The 23,322-nt window shown below is 41.6% G+C and overlaps 1 pseudogene; it reads right to left on the bottom strand.

The window, feature by feature from the left end:
• LOC110490956 (ribonuclease 3-like) overlaps window positions 1–23,322 on the bottom strand; it is a 160,556-nt pseudogene that overhangs the window by 92,745 nt on the left and 44,489 nt on the right.

Genomic DNA, 23,322 nt, shown 5'->3' with positions numbered 1-23,322 from the left:
TCCTAAGGGAGATCATGTTCGAAAAAATGTAATATTAAAATAGCATGTGATTGTTAAGAGAAAATCATAAAATGTTAGTTGGCTGCTTTAGCTTAGAAAGGAATTTTGTTGAGTTATTAGTATTAAAAGGGGCAATGTAGTAACCTGGTATACTTATGTTTACCAATAGATAGCAGCATTGCTCAAGTTGGGGGATTGCTTTCCCCTATCCGTAGCCGTTTTCTACATCTGCCATATCTAACCATGCTTTGAGAAAGCCTCAGGAAGCTTATGCCAGGTGCATTAGGGATTGTTATTCTAAGATACAATTACATACTAAAATGTACTTACCTGTCTGGTGTCATCAATCTAAGAAGCATCTTAACAACCTCTCGGGCTAGGTGGCGGTATTTTCACGTCCGGATGAAAAGCATGCCCAAAGTAAACTGCCTGCTACTCAGGCCCAGAAGCTAGAATATGCATATCATTGGATTTGGATAGAAAACACTCTAAAGTTTTGTTTAGGGCACGTGACCTGGAGATCGCTCCACTTTCATTTTATCCTCTATTGAACACAGTTTATCCCGTCTTAAATTGTATAGATTATTTACGTTTTAAAATACCTAAAGTTTGGACAAAATTTACTGGTAACTTTTTAGAAACATTTTAGTCATGGCGAGTTTTCTGAATCAAATACGCCAAATAAATTGACATTTTGGAGATATAACGATGGAATTTATCAGAAAAAAAGGACCATATGTGATGTTTATGGGACATTTTGGTATGCCAACAGAAGACGATCTTCAAAGGTAAGGGATGAATTATATAGTTATTTCTGAGTTTTGTGTCGCGCATGGTAGGTTGAAATATGATTGTCATGTGTTTGTATGGTGGGGTGCTGTCCTCAGATAATCGCATGGTTTTCTTTCTCCATAAATCTGACACGGTGGCTGGATGAACAAGAAGTTAAGCTTTAATTTGGTGTGTATTGCAATTGTGATTGTATAAAAGTTAAATATTTCTAGCGGAACCCCTAGCCGTAATTAAGATACTAGATCTGGAAAGACTTGAAAATAGCTGTGCAGCAACACTCCCCATCCAACCTGACAGAGCTTAAGAGGATTTGCAGAGAAGAATGGGAGAAACAGCCCAAATACAGGTGTGCCAATGCTTTTAGCGTCATACTCAAGAGACTCAAGGCTGTAATCGCTTCCAAAAGGACCTTCAGCAAAGTACTGTTTAAAGTGTCTGAATACCTAAGTAAATTTGTATTTTTTTAATTTTTTTTGTCATTATGGGGTATTGTGTGTAGGTTGTTGAGATTTTTTTAAATATTTAATCCATTAAAGAATAAGGCTGTATCGTAACAAAATTTGGAAAATTCAAGGGATCTAAAAACTTTCTGAATGCACTGTAGTGTTTTTCTTATTTCTGTTTCTTGTGTGTTATTGTTCTAACTTATGTTATTTTTAGTATTGCATTGTTATTGTGTTTAGAGCTTGTAAGAAAGGCATTTCACTGTACTCACTGTGCACGTGACATTCAATTGTGAAATCATTAAAAAATGTTACGATAACTATTTGACACACTGGAAAGAGTCAGAGAGTACACAGTGGCAGAAAACCTGACCACTGACTGAAACAAAATTAAGAAAATCCTTGACCCAGTACAGACTAAGAGAGCATAGCCTTACTGTCAAGAAAGGCCGCCAAGGCAGACCTGACTCTCGAGAAAAGACCAGCTATGGGCACACTGCCCATAAAATGAGGTGGAAACAGAGCTGCAAATCACAGACCCACAAAGAATTTTAAAACATATCTAACATTGGTAAATTCCCAGTAAGAATTTTTACCTGTTGCCTTGAGAGCACAAACAACATTGTAAATACAACCGGTATGTAGATTTACTTTCCCAACCAATTATGCTTCAAATATTTGCAAATTTTTATAACACTGTACACAGCTGATAACATAACATTTGAAATGTCTTTATCTGTTTGAAACATTTGAGCGCAATGTTCTAATTGTTTTTTTGTTTTGAAGTTTGTTTCTTCTCATTTTTGTTAATTTCATGTGCTTTGGCAATTTAAACATAGGTCTAGCATGTCAATTAAATATTTCTGAATTGAAAAGAGAGAGACAGCAAGACAAAGGGGTCTTCAAGAGCCCTTGGAGCTTAAAACAGAAATTGAGATGACAGAGATTACACTGAATAAACAGGTGGGCATCAAACTTTCTCTTATACAGATAGCATGAGAGAAAGAGAGACATGTAGAGATGGAGAAAGATCAGGCCTACGCCCCTTCTGCCCCCTGCCCCCTTGCAGCAAGGACCTCATCATGATATGCTACACATATGCCCAGGCTGTGAGAACAGGAAAAGGCTCAACTCCCACTAATACACCCACCCAAGCCATATCCTGCGACCTACGAGGCTTACACCAGATGCCCCCCTAGGCACAACCTGGCACTGTACATATTCAATAGGCTTTGAGGGGACTCCAACTGCAGGTAAAACTACAGTTGAAGTCAGAAGTTTACGAACACTTAGGTTGGAGTCATTAAAACTTGTATTTCAACCACTCCACACATTTTTTGTTAAAACACTAGAGTTTTGGCAAGTCAGTTAGGACATCTACCTTGTGCATGACACAAGTAACTTTTCCAACAATTGTTTAAAGACAGATTATTTCACTTATGATTCACTGGATTACAATTCCAGTGGGTCAGAAAGTTACATTCACTAAATTGACTGTGCCTTTAAACAGCTTGGAAAATTCCAGAAAATTATGTCATGGCTTTAGAATCTTCTGATAGGCTAATTGACATCATTTGAGTCAATCGGAGGTGTGCCTGTGGACGCATTTCAAGGCCAACCTACAAACTCAGTGCCTTTTGCTTGACATCATGGGAAAATCAAAAGAAATCAGCCAAGATCTCAGAAAAAAAATTGTAGACCTCCACAAGTCTGGTTCATCCTTTGGAGCAATTTCCAAATGCCTGAATGTACCACGTTCATCTATACAAACAACAGTACGCAAGTATAAACACCATGGGACCACACAGCCGTCATACCGCTCAAGAAGGAGACGCGTTCTGTCTGCTAGCGATGAACGTACTTTGGTGCGACAAGTGCAAATCAATTCCAGAACAACAGCAAAGGACCTTGTGAAGATGCTGGAGGAAACAGGTACAAAAGTATCTATATCCACAGTAAAACGAGTCCCATATCAACGTAACCTAAAGGCCGCTTAGCAAGTAAGAAGCCACTTCTGATAAACCGCCATAAAAAATAAAGACTACGTTTTGCAACTGCACATGGGGACAAAGATCCTACTTGTTGGAGAAATGTCCTCTGGTCTGATGAAACAAAAATAGAACTGTTCGGCCATAATGACCATCGTTATGTTTGGAGGGAAAAGGAGGATGCTTGCAAGCCGAAGAAGATAATCCCATTCGTGAAGCACAGGGGTGGCAGCATCATGTTGTGGGGGTGCTTTAATGCAGGAGGGACTGGTGCACTTCACAAAACACATGGCATCATGAGGGAGGAAAGTAATGTGGATATATTGAAGCAACATCTCAATACATCATTCAGGAAGTTAAAGCTTGGTTGCAAATGTGTCTTTCAAATGGACAATGACCCCAATCATACTTCCAAAGTTGTTGCAAAATGGCATAAGGACAACAAAGTCAAGGTACTTGAGTTGCCATCACAAGCTTTGACCTCAATCCCATAGAAAATGTGTGGGCAGAACTGAAAACATGTGTGCAAGCAAGGAGGCCTACAAACCTGACTCAGTTACACCAACTCTGTCAGAAGGAATGGGCCAACATTCACCCAACTTATTGTGGGAAGCTTGTGGAAAGCTACCCGAAATGTTTGACCGAACTTAAACAATTTAAAGGCAATGCTACCAAATACTAATTGGGTGTATGTAAACTTCTGACCCACTGGGAATGTGATGATAGAAATAAAAGCTGAAATAAATCATTTTCTCTACTATTATTCTGACATTTCACATTCTTAAAATAAAGTGGTGATACTAACCGACCTAAAAAAATGAATTTTTACTGGGATTAAATGTCAGGAATAGTGAAAAACTGAGTTTAAAATGTATTTGGCTAAGGTGTATGTTAAAAACTTCTTATGGCTTAGATCCCGTATAGAATCAATCTTTAGGATCAGAAATGCAATGAAACGCAAGCGTGAATGCGTGTGGTCAGCTCATGGCACTTTGGCGGACCTCTGACTCATTCAGCTTCCATTCCCCCCTCCTTCACAGTAGAAGCTTCAAACAAGGTTCTAAAGACTGTTGACATCTAGTGGAAGCCATAGGAAGTGCAATATGACCCCATAGACACTGTATATTGGATAGGCAATGAGTTGATAAACTACAAACCTCCGATTTCCCACTTCCTGATTTGATATTTCTCAGTTTTTTGCCTGCCATATGACTTCTGTTAAACTCACAGACATCATTCAAACAGTTTTAGAAACTTCAGAGTTTTCTATACAAATATACTACTACTAATAATATGCATATATTAGCAACTGGGGCTGAGTAGCAGGCAGTTTACTCTGGGCACCTTATTCATCCAAGCTACTCAATACTACCCCAGCCATAAGAAGTTAACTTCCGACTTCAACTGTATATCTCATCGCTTGTCAGCAGCACTGTAGCGTAGATTACTTTATCACCAACCCAGAGCCTGAACCCAGAGCCTCTCAGACCTTTCAGTCAGCCCACTGACACCCCTGACAGATCACTGACACCTCAGCAAAATCACAGCCTACTTCAATAAAGCAATACTCAATCATGAGGCATCAGAGCTGAGCAAAACACATACTATAAAGAAATGCCATAGATTGATGGGAAGTTTTGGAGAAACCTACCAGAAAACAGACTACTTCTGGAAAAAATGTTTCACTGCAAAAGGGAAGGTGTAAACTTGACAGTAGAAACCTGAACAGTATATTTCAGCTTCCCTATCAAATGTAAATATTTAAACCAGACAACCTATGAAAATGAACAGCGATGACAAATGTTTTGATGAAGGCAAAAACATAAGATAGAGATTACGTAACCTATCCAAACAAAAACACAGAGACCCAGAAAACCTGAGCCTACGCCTTCACTATAGTGAAACACTAAAAACAGTAGAAATACAGTAAAGACAAATTAAGAACAGCATGTCAGAAACCAGTTACTGAAGAATCCATAGAATCAAACCACTTCTGGTAAAATTGGAACACACTAAATAGACAACAACAACAAGATATATCCACTATATATACAAAAGTATGTGGACACCCCTACAAATTAGAGGATTTGGCTATTTCAGCCACACCCATTGCTGACAGGGATATACAGTGCCTTGCGAAAGTATTCGGCCCCCTTGAACTTTGCGACCTTTTGCCACATTTTAGGCTTCAAACATAAAGATATAAAACTGTATTTGTTTGTGAAGAATCAACAACAAGTGGGACACAATCATGAAGTGGAACGTCATTTATTGGATATTTCAAACTTTTTTAACAAATCAAAAACTGAAAAATTGGGCGTGCAAAATTATTCAGCCCCCTTAAGTTAATACTTTGTAGCGCCACCTTTTGCTGCGATTACAGCTGTAAGTCGCTTGGGGTATGTCTCTATCAGTTTTGCACATCGAGAGACTGAAATTTTTTCCCATTCCTCCTTGCAAAACAGCTCGAGCTCAGTGAGGTTGGATGGAGAGCATTTGTGAACAGTAGTTTTCAGTTCTTTCCACAAATTCTCAATTGGATTCAGGTCTGGACTTTGACTTGGGCATTCTAACACCTGGATATGTTTATTTTTGAACCATTCCATTGTAGATTTTGCTTTATGTTTTGGATCATTGTCTTGTTGGAAGACAAATCTCCGTCCCAGTCTCAGGTCTTTTGCAGACTCCATCAGTCTGTCATTCTTCCAGAATGGTCCTGTATTTGGCTCCATCCATCTTCCAATCAATTTTAACCATCTTCCCTGTCCCTGCTGAAGAAAAGCAGGCCCAAACCATGATGCTGCCACCACCATGTTTGACAGTGGGGATGGTGTGTTCAGGGTGATGAGCTGTGTTGCTTTTACGCCAAACATAACGTTTTGCATTGTTGCCAAAAAGTTCAATTTTGGTTTCATCTGACCAGAGCACCTTCTTCCACATGTTTGGTGTGTCTCCCAGGTGGCTTGTGGCAAACTTTAAACAACACTTTTTATGGATATCTTTAAGAAATGGCTTTCTTCTTGCCACTCTTCCATAAAGGCCAGATTTGTGCAATATACGACTGATTGTTGTCCTATGGACAGAGTCTCCCACCTCAGCTGTAGAGCTCTGCAGTTCATCCAGAGTGATCATGGGCCTCTTGGCTGCATCTCTGATCAGTCTTCTCCTTGTATGAGCTGAAAGTTTAGAGGGACGGCCAGGTCTTGGTAGATTTACAGTGGTCTGATACTCCTTCCATTTCAATATTATCGCTTGCACAGTGCTCCTTGGGATGTTTAAAGCTTGGGAAATCTTTTTGTATCCAAATCCGGCGTTAAACTTCTTCACAACAGTATCTCGGACCTGCCTGGTGTGTTCCTTGTTCTTCATGATGCTCTCTGCGCTTTTAACGGACCTCTGAGACTATCACAGTGCAGGTGCATTTATACGGAGACTTGATTACACACAGGTGGATTGTATTTATCATCATTAGTCATTTAGGTCAACATTGGATCATTCAGAGATCCTCACTGAACTTCTGGAGAGAGTTTGCTGCACTGAAAGTAAAGGGGCTGAATAATTTTGCACGCCCAATTTTTCAGTTTTTGATTTGTTAAAAAAGTTTGAAATATCCAATAAATGTCGTTCCACTTCATGATTGTGTCCCACTTGTTGTTGATTCTTCACAAAAAAATACAGTTTTATATCTTTATGTTTGAAGCCTGAAATGTGGCAAAAGGTCGCAAAGTTCAAAGGGGCCGAATACTTTCGCAAGGCATTGTAAAATCGAGCACACAGCCATGCAATCTCCATAGACAAACATTAGCAGTAGAATGGTCTTACTTAAGAGCTCAGTGACTTTCAACGTGGTACCATCATAGATTGTTACCTTTTCAGCAAGTCAGTTCGTACAAATGTATGCCCTGCTACAGCTGTCCCGGTCAACTGTAAGTGCTGTTATTGTGAAGTGGAAACGTCTTGGACAACAACGGCTCAGCCCCTAAGTGGTAGGCCACACAAGCTCACAGAATGGTAACAGAGAGTGCTGAAGAGAGTAGGACGTAAAAATCATCTGTTCTTTGTTGCAACACTCACTGAAATGGGTTTCAATGGCCAAGCAGCAGCACACAAGCCTAAGATGCGCAATGCCAAGTGTAGGCTGGAGTGGTGTAAAGCTCGCGGCCTTTGGACTCTGGAGCAGTGGAAACGCGTTCTCTGCATTCTCTGCAGTGATGAATCATGCATCACCATCTGGCAGTCAGATAAACTTATCTGGATTTGGTGGATGCCAGGATAGTGCTACCTGCCCGAATGCATAGTACCAACTGTAAAGTTAAGTGGAGGAGGAATAATGGTTTGGGGCTGTTCTTTGTGTTTCAGGTTAGGCTCCTTAGTTCGTGTGAATGGAACTCTACAGCATACAATTCAATTCTAGATGAGTATGTGCTTCCAACTTTGTGACAACAATTTGGAGAACAATTCCCCCGTGCACAAAGTGAGGTCCATACAGAAACGGTTTGTCAAGATCAGTGTGGAAGAACTTGATTGGCCTGCACAGAGCCCTGACCTCAACTCCATCGTGCACCTTTGGGATGAATTGGAAGGTTGACGACAAGCCAGTGGCCGACCTCATGCTTGTGGCTGAATGGAAGCAAGACCCCGCAGCAATGTTCCAACATCTAGTGGCAAGCATTCCCAGAAGAGTGGAAGCTGTTATAGAAGAAAAGGGGGGGACCAACTCCATATGAATGCCCATGATTTTGGAATGAGATTTTCGACGAGCAGGTGTCCATATACTTTTGGTCATGTAATATAGGTAAAACACTTCTCCAATCTTTTTGGCCTTACAACAAATAACAAACAGCAAAAACATATACATAATCAATTACCAAATTACAGTCCAACAGACTATATATTCACCCTGTACACCCTTCTTGACAAACAAACAAACAAAGCAAAACAAAAGTAAAGTCTGCTCATGCTTTGCTGATTTCAAAAACGCTTGACTCAATTTGGCATGAAAGTCTGATATACAAAAATGGGAGGAATACATACAGCATTATAAAATCCATTTATAGAAACAACAAGTGTGTGGTTGTTTGAATAGACAGGGACGCAGCTTGAGCCCTACCTTCTTCAACATTTATATCAACAAATTGGTGAAGGCTCTAGAATAGTCTAAAGCACCCAACCTTACCCCACTAGACTCTGAAGTCAAATGTTTACTGTTTGCAGTTGAGGGCCTAGAGCAGCACCTAGATCTTCAGCATATATTCTGTCAGACTGACAGTTAATCTCAATAAGACAAAAAATAATGGTATTCCAAAAAAAATGACCACAAATAAAAATTCCACCTAGACACCGCTAGCACAAAAAAACTATGCCTATTGTACCTCTGCCTAAACATTAGCACCACAGGTAAATTCCACAAAGCTGTGAACGATCAAGGCAAGAAGGGCCTTCTACGCCATCAAAAGGAACATAAAATTTGACATCTCAATTAGGACCTAGCAAAAAAAATACTTGAATCAGTTATAATACCCATTGTCCTCTATGGTTGTGAGGTCTGAGGTCCACTCACCAACCAAGAATTCACAAAATGGGACAAACACAAAAAAGCAGAATTCTGCAAAAACATCCTCAGTGTACAACGCAAAACACCAAATAATGCATGTAGAACAGAATTAGGGTGATTCCCGCTAATTATCAAAAACCCAGAAAATAGCTATTAAATTCTACAACCACCTAAAAAGAATAAGTGATTCTCAAACATTCCATAACAAAGCCCTCACTTACAGAGAGATGCACCTGCAGAAGAGACCCCTTAGCCAGATGGTACTGGGACTCTGTTGACAGACACAAACAGACCCCACAGAGCCCCAAGACAGCAACACAATTAGACCGAACCAAATCATGAGAAAACAAAAAGATAATTACTTCACACAAACTGGAATTTTATTTGGCACTAAACAAAAAATAAACAGTGGCAGAATACCTGAACACTGTGACTGAGTCTAAAATTTCAAAAAAATTTGACTATGTTCAGACTCAGTAAGCATGGTTTTGCCATTGAAAGAGGTCAACATAGGAAGATCTGGCTCTCAAGAGAAGACAGGCTATGTGTACAATTCCTACACAATTAGGTGGAAACAGAGCTGCACTTTCTAACCTCCTGCCAAATGTATGAGCATATTAGAGACACATATTTTACTCAAATTACACAGACCCATAAAGAATTTGAAAACATATCTAATCTTAATAAACTTGCATATATCTTTGGCGAAATGCCAGTGTGTCACCACAGCAGCAAGATGTGTGACCTATCACTACAAGAAAAGATCAATCGGCAGAGCACAAACACCATTGTTAATACAACCTATATTTATTTTCCCTTTTGTACTTCAACTATTTGCACATTGTTACAACACTGTACATGCACAGTAATGACATTTGAAACATCTATATTCTTAAAAAAAATATTGTGAGTGTAGTGTTCATTGTGAAAGGAAAATTCCACCCCAAAACTATGTTTGATTCATTAGTCCATTGTCAGCAATTAAGTTTTCAAGATATGTACATTTCAAAATACAGACAAATGATGCAACATCCATCATCAAAGCCGTATGATGCTGCGTTTTGCAGTATTTTGAAAGAAATACCAACATATCGTTTTTGGGAGGATTGTTTATTTCCCCTGCATAGTTCCTTTTAGTTTATTTTCTGTCACTTGCTTTGAAATTCTATGTAAAAATATAGAAAGAGAGAAGAAATGAGAGGATGAGTCTCTCTCTCTCTCTCTCTCTCTCTCGATCTCTCTCTCTCTCTCTCTGAGCAGCTATGGGATGGAATCGATTACTAAGCTGATCTCGCAGCCAATATGAACAAGTATGGTTGGGGGCCCCGGGGCCCAGAGAAATGCGAGGGACCATTCCGATCCAAGACGCAATACAGCACTACTCTCAACAATGTTTGCCTCTCATTTCTTGCCCACTTTAATTTTGTCTCTTCTTTTTAATGCCACCTAGCTGTGTCCCAAATGGCACCCTATTTTCTACACAGTGCACTACTTTGACCAGAGCCAATCGGGAAACCCACATGGCCCTGATGAAAAGTAGTGCACAATATAGGGAGTAGGTTGCCATTTGGGACGTAATCTCCATTGCCTATCAGGGGAGTGGAGGAATGGCTGAAATGGTTTAAATCAAGATGGTGATAAGATGGGAAAGCTGCCGACACTGCACACTCGCCAGGACCGAGCGCTGCTTAGCTCCCCTACTGTTGCCTGCCGCCCAAGGGGGATAGAGAGGAGACTGTCCCTACAGACAGCTTAGTCTGTGTGGGGTGTGTATGTGTATATGTGTGTGTATGTGGTACTCTAGGGACTGCCTGTCCAGCCAGAGGTCAATGCCCATCTATAGAGAGATCAATAAAGCTGCTTAATGTGTCTGGACCTGACGGGAGTTATACTGCACACACATACACACTGACCTGGATACAACACTCTGGTTCGAGCATGGTCACGCACACACACACACCTGTGAATTACAGAGACATATGGATGGACACACTCACCTATGAGGGCTTCAAAGCAGGTGGCCATGGCGGGTCTCAGGTCTGACTCCCTGTAGAGGTCTGGTCTGTTTACATAAAACATGAAGCGATCCAGCTCCAGTTTCTGGCAAAGCACGAAACATACTGTACCAACACATACAGTCACAATCTATGCCATGCAGTACTGCGAACAATAACAGTTTTCTGACCTGGTTGACTAGTTCCGGATAGCGGGATAGCTTAATTTCCATCATACTATAACACACAATTACTATAACACACAATTATGGGAGCAAATAACACAATCACCGTTTCTCCTGACCTTATTTTTGTCTTTGATAACTGACACTTTGATATTTGTCCGATACAGAGATGGTCGAGGTGGTGAAAAAAAAGCTGACTGCCAACCCTAATGTCTTGCCCAAACCTAAAACTTTTTTAAATACATTTTTACAATATAGCAAATTTTGACATTGCAGCTGGCCTATCTAAGGAAAATAATAAATGTCAACCTGTCTCTCAAATCAAATCAAACTTTATTGGTCTCATACACATATGTAGTAGATGTTATTGCGAATGTAGCAGAATGCTTGTATTGTTCTGCATGGCAATCAGCTACAGTACACACACACACACTGTAAGGGGCCTGTAATCTACACAAAATACCCCATAAGGACAAAGTGAAAACATGTTTTTAGACATTTCTGCAAAGGTGTTGAGAAGTAAACACAGAAATATCTCATTTACATAACAATTCACACCAGAGTCAATACTTTGTAGAAGCACCTTTGGCGGCGATTACAGCTTTGAGTCATCTTGGGTATGTTTATTAGCTTAGCACATCTGGATTTGGGGATTTTCTCATTGTTCCCACTGTGTTTGGGTTACTAATCATTTGTAGAGCGGCTCTATTTTCCCTCAACTTGCATTGTTTAACCATTCTGAATGTCTAAAGAATCCATATGTTCTTCTGAAATATGAACACAGAAATACTGGATATTTTTAACTCTTATTATGGTGGCGATTTTACAAACATGATTTTCAATTGGACTCACATTTTTCTAGTCTTGGTTTTGACTCTGTCTCGAACCCCTTGTCCCCATCCCGCCCCCGCTGTTGGTCTTGACTCTGACTCGATTTGCTCCGGTCTTGGTCTTGAATAGGTCTTGCTTTAATAGGACCAGTGTTAATCTGTGTCCGTGAAAAGGGTACAACTCTCACCTTCGCTAGCATAACCAGGTGCTGGTTCTGTACAATGGCTGTTCTGTAGGTGGCCAGGCCTCCTTCTTCCAGACAGGGGAACCGGTAGTAAAGATGGACACTGTGAAGACAGGAAGCACACAGACTGAGCTGTCAGATCCAAGATGGCCCCTGGTGGGTCACAGATCTCCAGCTGTGTGCAGTCAACTAAAGACCAATTAGATCCAAGATTGCCGACGATGGTTTACAGATCCCCAGCTGTGTGCAGGTAACCAACCACAGACCCATTAGATCTTAAATGGCTGACAATGGGTCAAAGTCTACCAGAACCACAGCTGTGTTCAGGCAACCAGCTAGCCTACGTTTTCATTACTGTTCTTTGTCCACATTCTCCAAAACGTTGGACCAATACCAGGTGTGGCTTTTTCAAAAGGTCTATTCGTCAGGGCATTGTGATCAAATGGCAATATATCACATTTGGAATACATAATTCTTCAAATAATTCATTAATTTCAATGATGTATTTGTTAATGGAGAGAAACAATAATGCTTATGTTTTTTTGTCAAAGTTAAATTATGAAAATAACTATTTTACAAGCTAGCTGACCAGCTAACATTAATCATCTGGTTATACATTTAGCTGGCTATATGGGCGTTTGACATTAGTATGAATTGCAATTTCTGTTGTTTAATGTTTTAGGTCCTCCTGAACAAACCAGTCTGTCATCTTGTGAAACCCAGTGGATGTAAAGAATCTAGCTTAAACATTTACTGCAAATTCAAATCAAATCAAATTTTATTTGTCACATACACATGGTTAGCAGATGTTAATGCGAGTGTAGCGAAATGCTTGTAGTCAATTTTGTAAAATTTTGTAAGCTTGCCTTGCTACTCATTAAAAAAAGTATAATTCAAACACTTGTCATTGTTCTTCATTGTAGTAATGTTAACATTGGTGTTTGAACATATTTTCCATACAATGCAGCTGAAGTAACCTAGCCAACTCTTTTCTTGCTTATTGTGTAGAGGAGGATAAAAATACCTGTATGCCTATGGATGTGTAGCTATGTAGCCAATCTCTGTATGGACCTTAAAACCTTTAGTACAAACATCAGTTTTGAACAGTGGTTTTAATTGTTCTTCATTGCTTCCACTGGTTAATCATTAATCCCCAATAAATGAAATGTGACTGTTACATGTCAAGCTGCTATTAATGAATGAAAGTCCTGCTTCAGTAGTAGTACTACTCTATGTTGAAACAGCCAGAGCATGGGTAGATTACGACACATTGTTGTTTTGCTGTTCTCAGATTTCTTGCTCATATGGTAAGTACGTATTTGTTTTTTATTTTTTATTTTTTTATTTCACCTTTATTTATCCAGGTAGGCTAGTTGAGAACAAGATCTCATTTACAACTGCGACCTGGCCAAGATAAAGCAAAGCAGTATGACAGAAACAACATAGAGTTACATGGAATAAACAAGCGTACAGTCAATAACACAATAGAAAAAAAGTATATATACAGTATGTGCAAATGGTATGAGGAGGTATGGTAATAAATAGGCCATAGTCGCAAAGTTATTACAATTTAGCAGATTAACACTGGAGTGATAGATGAGCAGATGATGATGAGCAGATGATGGTGTGTAAGTAGTGATATTGGTGTGCAAAAGAACAGCAAAAGTAAATAAAAACAATATGGGGATAGATTGGTAGATAAGTAGGTAGATTGGGTGGGCTATTTACAGATGGACTATGTACAGCTGCAGCGATCGGTTAGCTGCTCAGATAGCTGATGTTTAAAGTTAGTGAGGGAAATGTAAGTCTCCAGCTTCAGCGATTTTTGCAATTCGTTCCAGTCACTGGCAGCAGAGAACTGGAAGGAAAGGCGGCCAAAGGAGGTGTTGGCTTTGGGGATGACCAGTGAGATGGACACGCTGGAGCGTGTGCTACGGATGGGTGTTGTTATCGTGACCAGTGAGCTTAGATAAGGCAGAGCTTTACCTAGCATAGACTTGTAGATGACCTGGAGCCAGTGGATCAGGTGACGGATATGTAGCGAGGGCCAGCCGACTAGAGCATACAGGTCGCAGTGGTGGGTGGTATAAGGCACTTTGGTAACAAAACGGATGGCACTGTGATAGACTGCATCCCATTTGCTGAGTATTGGAAGCTATTTTGTAGATGACATCGCCGAAGTCGAGGATCGGTAGGATAGTCCGTTTTACTCGGGTAAGTTCGGCAGCGTGAGTGAAGGCTGCTTTGTTGCAAAATAGAAAGCCGATTCCAGATTTGATTTTGGATTGGAAATGTTTGATATGAGTCTGGAAGTAGAGTTTACAGTCTAGCCAGACACCTAGGTATTTGTAGTTGTCCATGTATTCAGTCAGAACCGTCCAGAGTAGTGATGCTAGTCAGGCGGTCAGGTGCAGGCAGCGAACGGTTGAAAAACATGCATTTGGTTTTGATGGCATTTAAGAACAGTTGGAGCCCACGGAAGGCGTGTTGTATGGCATTGAAACTCGTTTGGAGGTTTCCACAGTTTCCAAAGAAGGGCCAGATGTATACAGAATGGTGTCGTCTGCGTAGAGGTGGACCCGCAACAAGAGCGACATCGTTGATATATACAGAGAAAAGAGTCGGCCCGAGAATTGAACCCTGTGGTACCCCCATAGAGACTGCCAGAGAACCGGACAACAGGCCCTCCGATTTTACACACTGAACTCTATCTGCGAAGTAGTTGGTGAACTAGGCGAGGCAGTCATTTGAGAAACCAAGGCTATTGTGTCTGCCGATAAGAATACAGTGATTGACAGAGTCGAAAGCCTTGGCCAGGTCGATGAAGACGGCTGCACAGTACTGTCTTTTATCGATGGCGGTTGTGATATCGTTTAGTATTTTGAGCATGGCTGAGGTGCACCCATGAACAGCTCGGAAACCGGATTGCACAGTGGAGAAGGTACGGTGGGATTCGAAATGGTCAGTGATCTGTTTATTAACTAGGCTGTCAAATACTTTAGAAAGGCAGGACAGGATGGATATAGGTCTGTAACAGTTTGGGTCTAGAGTGTCACCCCGTTTGAAGAGGGCGATGACCGAGGCAGCTTTCCAATCTTTAGGGATCTCGGACGAAATGAAAGAGAGGTTGACAGACTGTTGATAGTGGTTGCAACAATGGCGGGGATAATTTTTGAAAGAGACGGTCCAGATTGTCTAGCCTAGCTGATTTGTACGGGTACAGGTTCTGCAGCTCTTTCAGAACATCTGCGATCTGGATTTGGGTGAAGGAGAAGCTGGGGAGGCTCGGGCAAGTAGCTGCGAGGGTTGCGGAGCTGTTGGCAGGAGTTGGTGTAGCCAGGAGTAAAGCATGGCCAGCCATAGAGAAATTGTCATGGATTTATCGGTGGTGACTGCGTCGCCTAGCCTCAGTGCAGTGGGCAGCTGGGAGGAGGTGCTCTTGTTCTCCAATGAGTTTACAGTGTCCCAAAACCTTTTGGAGTTAGAGCTACAGGATGAACATTTCTGTTTGAAAAAGCTAGACTTTACTTTCCTAACTGACTTTGTGTATTGGTTCCTGACTTCCCTGAACAGTTGCATATCGCGGGGAATATTCGATGCTATTGCAGTCCGCCACAGGATGTTTTTGTGCTGGTCAAGGGCAGTCAGGTCTGGAGTGAACCAAGGGCTATATCTGTTCTTAGTTCTGTATTTTTTGAAAGGGGCATGCTTATTTAAGATGGTGAGGAAATTGCTTTGAACCCTTTCATGCGTACCATCACACGGGTGTGATCGTTCTACAGTGGTCCCTGAAGCGTGCGATCACACCTGTGTGATTAGAACACTCGTTTAGAATGCTCGTTTAGAAGGGCAGTTTCGAATGACGCAACAATCAGCGTTTGAGCTGGCCACACTTTTTTCAGAAACTATTTACACAAACACAGTCCTTACAAAGTTATGTCCATAATGTCAGCAGTTTATTTTTGGATGCAATGTTCAGATATTCACAGAAGTAAATATAGCATAACACAATCATCCTAACCGGAAAAATGTAGGCTACATTTGTCCTAGCTCTGAGGAAAGATTTACCCAACACAGTCATATTTTCTAACTCCCGGCTGACATAAACTGCAATATGAATTAGCTAATAGCAATTACTATGTATAATTAATCACATCACGGGTGAGCTCACCATTGATCGAAATAACTAGGTAAAACACTTTATAGAAATCGAAAGTAATCCGACGATTAGTTTCAGCGCGCAGCCATGCATTTTTTCCTCACAGAAACCGAAGATAATAAGAGAGGACAAGATGAGTTTGGTCTGTTTATGTTGAAGGGGTGTGTCATCTACCGTCGTTCACATCCCACCATTCATTTCCGGAAGTCCTCAAAAAATTAGTGAACTCTTACTCACCTCATTTTGTTATAAGATCTTTGGTCAAACAGACGTGAAACCCAGAATGCATTGTATGTCAAAAAACATGGCTACACAGCTGGAATTAGCTTAGCTCATCATAATCAGTACAACCTTAAAAAAAGTATTTTACACACATAATATGTGCCCATTACAATCTGTGCAAGAATCGGAATGCATGTTTTTTCAACTAGAATTGAAAACATGTGAATTAAACCGTAAATACACAAATAATTGCCACACAAAACATTTTCTGATAGTGATTTATTGATACAAGTGGCGCGTGCCGGCAGTCAACCACGTAAACTCCCACTCTGCGCCATTCAGTGTTGTTGTTTATGTATGTAGCTAGTGAGCTAAGCTGTAGCATTAACAATGTATTTAAAAAGGAGACAACTCACAAATGTGGAAATATTCTGACAATGAGTCTGAGTATGAAAGTCAGGAATGAGATTCTGACAGTGACAGTGAGGAGCTGCCCCCCAACCTTGTAGCCATTGAGAACCCTGAATCTGAATTTCCCTTGTCCACTGACGAAGTACCAGGTCCCTTTGAAGATGCTGGTGGTGATGGAGGCAGACCGACAGTGGAAGAAGTACAGGAGTTCTGTGGTAGCTGGAAGGCCACCAGTCATTTCACCCCTCCTGGCCCTGCTGTTTGCTTTGACGAGTCCCAGTCTGGAGTGCAACGCCCCTTGCCATTTCCAACTGAAGCAGAGTGCTTCAAGTTGTTTCTGACAGAGGAGCTGGTGGGAGACATAGTTGAGGAGACCAATCTCTATGCCTTAGAGCTACAGGAGAAGAGAGAGCCAGGAGTGAGGGGGAAACTCGCTAAATGGGTGACAACCACAATTAGTGAAACGTATACCTTCCTGGTGACAGTACTTCTCATGGGTATAGTAAAGAAGAACTCCCTAAGAGAATACTGGAGCACAGATCCTATGTTTGCAACTCCCTTCTTTGCCACCCGCTTTTCCCAAGACCACTTCCTAGTTCTGCTGCGATGCCTGCATTTCGTCAACAATGCTACTGCCATCCTAAGTGACCCGTTATACAAAATAAGAAATGTTCTTATCAGCCTGACATCATCATTTGGTCGGGTCTTTGTGTCATACAAGGACCTATGCATTGATGAGTCCCTGATGTTATGGAAAGGTAGGCTGGCGTTCCGTCAATATATTCCCTCCAAAAGGCACAGGTTTGGAGTCAAGTTCTTTGTCATGTGCGACGTGAAGACAGGATTTGTCCAGGACATTATAGTTTACACAGGGTCCACCACTGACATCAAACATTATGAGGGGCTTGGGGTGTCAGGGTCCGTGGTGATGACCATGCTGGCTCCTCATCTCGGCAAGGGACACACTTTGTACGTGGACAATTGGTACAGCAGTCCCACACTCTTCCAGCATCTGCTCTCCAACAGCACAGGGGCCCGTGGCACAGTCAGGTCGAACAGGAAGGGGATGCCGGCATTCGGATGCAGGAAGATGCAGAGAGGGGAGGTGGAATTCCAGGAGAACGGTCAACAGCTGGCAGTAAAGTGGCATGACAAGCGAGACGTCCATGTCCTCTCCACTGGCCACAGGGAAGGTGGACCACCTGACGGGAGAGAGAAAGATCAAACCAGATTGTGTGCTTGATTATAACCTCAAAATGGGGGCCGTGGATAAGGCGGACATGATAAACATCTTTGTGGAATACACTCGGAAAACGACCAAGTGGAATAAGAAGATATTTTCCATTTGATCAACACTGCTGTCCTCAACGTCAGCATAGTTCACCGCCAACTAACAGGTGAGATGATTACTGAACAAGGTATTTTTGTAATTGGATGTACAGTTCACATACAAATCCATTGACTGACTGACCTGACAGGTGACTTGACAGGTGACCAGCCATGATACTATGCCTTTAGAGATGGGGGTGGAAATGCAGTTGTTGTTCAGTCACTGCATGGATATTAAATATGGGTTATGCATATTCAGTTTTTTGTCCTCTAGTAAAACAAGTTGTTGAACTAACTACCAATACTGCAATAAAATAGATGACTATTACATATTGGCATATGTGTTTTCTTGCTGTGTTTTCATCCAGTAAAACTGTTAAAGAGTGTACGTTAGCATACAAAATCTGTCCTCATTCTTCAGCTCCAAAGATGTCCAGCTCCAGTTATGATATTGGCAAATAATGTTTGTAGTTTCTGAAAGTACAGAATAAAGAGGAATTATTCATTCGAATACAATATAAGGATATAGCAATAAAACAGTACTACAAAGAAGTAACATAATAAACACTGCTATAAAAAATAGTTTATTGCATTGACAAAATCACAGATTTGAGTTATAACAGTAAGGAACTAACTTTTGACCCCTGCAAGGCAGGGCAGAACAGAGCTATGCTGAATAGACCAAATAAACATACCATGGTCATATTTTTTATTTATTTATTAACTAGGCAAGTAATTTAATTACTAAGTATTATTTACAATGATGGCCTACACCGGCCAAACTCGGACAACGCTGGGCCAATTGTGCGCTGCACTATTGGACTCCCAATCACAGCCAGTTGTGATACAGCCTGGATTTGAACCAGGGTGTTTGTAGTGACACATCTAGCACTGAGATGTAGTACCATAGACCGCTGAGCCACTTGGGAGTCATAAGGCCAGGGTAGCTTCAAAATACAACACAAGTTAATAGTTCTCTGACGCAACTAGCATTGTTTTACAGAGCTAATAGAATAATGTAGCTATGTAAGCATGATTGACTATAACACCATAAAGGTTATAAAATGTGTAACGTTACCTCACGTGTCCGCAGTTATAAGGAATATATTATGATCCATACATACAGTGAGCTACAGCAGAAACGGCATACGGAAACTATTATAACGTAATAAGGAACTTACTTTGATAGAAACGCAGCCTGGATTTGAACCAGGGAGTCTGTAGTGACGCCTCTAGCACTGATGTGCTGTGCCTTTGACCGCTGCACCACTTGGGAGTCATAAGGCCATGTAGCTTCAAAATGCAACACAAGATAATACTTCTCTGACGCAATTAGCATTGTTTTACAGAGCTAAGAGAAGAATGTGGCTACATAAGCACGATTGACTATAACACCATAAAGGTTATAAAATTAGTAAAATTACCTCACGTGTCCGCGGTGATAAGAATATACACAAATATATCATGCTCCATACATACAGTATGCTACAATAGAAATGTGGAATGAAAATGTGAACACGTGTGCAGATCTTGTTCTGACGGGAGATGAGTGTATGCAGACGTGAACTGCACAAACAATTGGGAAGTGCTTGGGGAATTTTGTCCGTGTCAGAAATGTCCCAAAAATGTAATTGTCCGCAAAAGTAAAAATTACTATTTTTATGTGAATGAATGAGGAGGTGGCACACACCTAAATTCAAACTGTTTTTAGAAAATAAAATCTTGTTAGAAAATAATTTGAAATTGAAGTTGAAACAACGTATAAATATAAACAGGCTGCGTGCTTTAGTTTGAGGGCAGCGCGGATAAAATGTACTGTTACGTATCAATCACATTCTGGAATGGAGAGAAAATTCTAACATCACGTGCATAAAAAAACTCACGCTGGGGCGACCGTTAGAGATATTTGGAACTCACGTATGAAAGGGTTAAAGAACGACCAGGCATCCTCGACTGACGGGATGAGGTCAATATCCTTCAAGGATACCTGGGCCAGGTCGCAGAAGTGTTTTAGGGAGCGTTTGACAGTGATGAGGGCTGGTCGTTTGACCGCGGACCCATAGCGGATGCAGGCAACGAGGCAGTGATCGCTGAGATCCTGATTGAAAATAGCAGAGGTGTATTTGGAGGGCAAGTTGGTCAGGATATTATCTATGAGGGTGTCCATGTTTATGGATTTAGGGTTGTACCTGGTGGTTTCCTTGATAATTTGTGTGAGATTGAGGGCATCTAGTTTAGATTGTAGGGCTGCTGAGGTGTTAAGCATATCCCAGGGCACAGCTGGGAGCTGAGGGGGTCTATAACAGGCGGCAACAGTGAGAGACTTATTTCTGGAGAGGTTCATTTTTTAAATTGGAAGCTCAAACTTTTTGGGCATAGACCTGGAAGGTACAGTATGACAGAACTTTGCAAGCCATCTCTGCAGTAGATTGCAACTCCTCCCCCTTTGGCAGTTCTATCTTGTTGCATGATACATTTAAGGAAAGCTATTACTGCCACCAGTACAGGCATTTTGAAAAACACAAGGCTCAATGAATGGTTGTAGGTTATCCATTGGTGGTTTCTGATGTGTGTGAGTGATGTAGTGATGTTCTGTTTCTTAGGTTCATTTATCTCTCCCTACCACTAATTATTATTCCTTGGCAGTAGGTACATGTGCCTGTGATGAATCAACATGGCATCAAATGGCCATGAAAGATCAAGACGAATAAAACACCTTATCCCAATTCAGCACACTTGCTATTTTACACCTAAATATTCTATATTCCCAGCTCCTGGTACTCCGGTTTCAGAATTGTTCAGTCCAGGAGACTGCAGTGCTGGAATGGAGGGAGCGAGTGAGGAAGAGGGGAAAAGAGAGAGAGATAGGGAGAGAGAGCGAGAAAGAGGTAGGTAGAGTGGTCCAGAGCAGGTCCAGTGCCTACCAGGGGAAGCAAGGGTGGTTAACTGGATTTGCTTCATCAGTTAACTAGACAAGAGGGTGATACATTATTCACAGCTCTGAGGAGGGCCAAAGCGAGTTGCGTGGGCTGAACGGGTCCTTATGAATGCCTACATCAGAAGAGGAGCAACACAAGATAAGAGGAACTGCCCAAGTCCACAGAAACAGCAGTTAACCACCCCTTTCCTTCCTCACTCACTCCATCCATGGCTGAATCCCAAATGGCACCGTATCTGCTTTATAGTTCACTGAGAGCTATGGTCAAAAGTAGTGCACTGTAAATGGAATAGGGTGCCATTTGGGAAGCAGTCATCTGCTGGGTAAAACAGCTAAAACGGACTCCTAGCCATCCACTCCTAACGGTCAACTCCTATTACAGTCAAACTCTTGCAGTCGGGGCTAGGTCTATCCAAGGCTATATATTGGCAGGGGTGAAATAAATTACTTGCTCTCATCTCTAACAACAAACAGCCGGAAATGGAAAACGGAGAGAAGTGAAAAACAACAACTCATCCCTAGGAAGGTTTTCATTTTAAAATGAACAGGGCAGCCCTCAGCTCACCTTTTTCCCGGTGAGGCTTCTATGATTTGACGTGCAGAAACTACCTAATGAGCTAAGCTGGGCTAGCCTAGACATTTCCCCTCTCCAGCTACCTTTCTATCCAAAGAAAGATTGTGTCCCAAATGGTACCCTATTCCCTATGTAGTACATTACTTTTGACCAGGGCCCATATGGCTACATAAGGAATAGGGTACTATTTGGGATGCAGAGAGGTAGCTAGGTAGGGAGGTAGTGACTGTAGTAATAATAGCTCTATGTAATTAGTAGTATGGCAGTGCACGCTGAGTGGTGCCTGGGCCACAACGGTACCCTCTCACCTGGGAGTGACTCAGTCAATAACACACGCAGCATTTACACAGCTAATTGCTGGTTGTCATGGAGACTTTCAGTAAGGCCCTATGAAAAGGGCTGTAGTGAAATTACAACCCAATCCCCAATTAAGGGTGAAATCACAGAGTAGAGTAAGAGGAAGGAGGAGAAGAGGGGGAGAGAGTCGTCGCCATGTTCGATTAGCAAACGTGTCTGTCAAAAAAATGAAAGCGAGGGACCTGACGGACATAAATCTCACCTGGTGAGAAACCCCACAATGGCATCGCCAAGAAACTCCAGCCGCTCGTTGTGATTGATCCTGGAAGAGAGAAAAAAAGAGATGAGGAGAGAAGGGGGGTTGAGGAGAGAAAGAGAGAGAGACAGGGAGAGAGGAAAGAGACCGAGAGAGGAATATATGGTGAGAGAGAAAGAGAGAGGGAGGGAGGTGGGGAGGAGAAAGAGACAGAGATGAGGGAGGGAGAGATAATTTAATGGGCATCTCAGTCTATAGTAGATCAGACATTTACACAGGAACCACAGGTCTCTGAGACAAACCAAATCAACACAATCTGACAAATATCACAGGTGAAAATCCAATAGTGACCTGAAATATGACCTATACCGGTTTGAATCAAGTTGATTCATTCTGCTCAAGTGTATTTATTCTGTCTCAAACCTTCACAAATCTAATAGCACACATGTATTAGCACACAATGCAAAGGTGTATTGGAATTAGAATGGCCCTTGCATTAGTGGTTTGTGATATTTCTTAGAACTCACTCATGGAAATAAGTGCAGGGCCTACCCACACTGAGGCATTGCAGGACTGCAACTGCTTGATTTAGGGACTTTGCATTTGCTAAATTTGTATTAGATAAGGGATTAAGAATGTCCATTGCATCAGTGGTTGGTGACATTGCGTAGACCTCCTTATGGAAGTAGAGTCTACCTGGAGGGAAGGGGTCGTCTTGTCTGAGACGAGACTTAATGTTGATCAAGGTGTTGATTCCTGACCAACCAGAGAGAGGTTGGTTATTCAGCATAGATAGAAGTTACATCCATTAATCAATATTGATGAAGTGTGTGTGTGGTGTGTGTGTGTGCGTGCATCTGTGTCTGTGTGTGTCTGCACGTATGTGTTGTACTGTAGGTACCCACCCTTCTTCCTCATCATATACATTTGGAGGACCTCCCTGTCTCCATACTTGGGCTGGCGGATGCCACAGTTGGACAGGAAGTTTCGGGCGTGGTCTGGTTTCATGCCGAAGTTCAGGTGGTGGCTGAGGTGAGTCATGGCCAGCTGGAGAGGGAGAAGAGTAGGAAAATCTGGTGGTGATTATGACTGATGGTGTGACTGTCTGATTGGGCTTGAAATTGCCAGGGACCTCACGATACAATATTGTCATGATACTTAGGTG

The sequence above is a fragment of the Oncorhynchus mykiss genome, chromosome 15 (assembly GCF_057628025.1).
Source record: "Oncorhynchus mykiss isolate SJ-2025 chromosome 15, ASM5762802v1, whole genome shotgun sequence".
NCBI classification, from domain to species: Eukaryota; Metazoa; Chordata; class Actinopteri; order Salmoniformes; family Salmonidae; genus Oncorhynchus; species Oncorhynchus mykiss.
The sequence above is the reverse complement of the archived record's forward strand: the minus strand, read 5'-3'. Positions and strand labels throughout refer to the sequence as shown.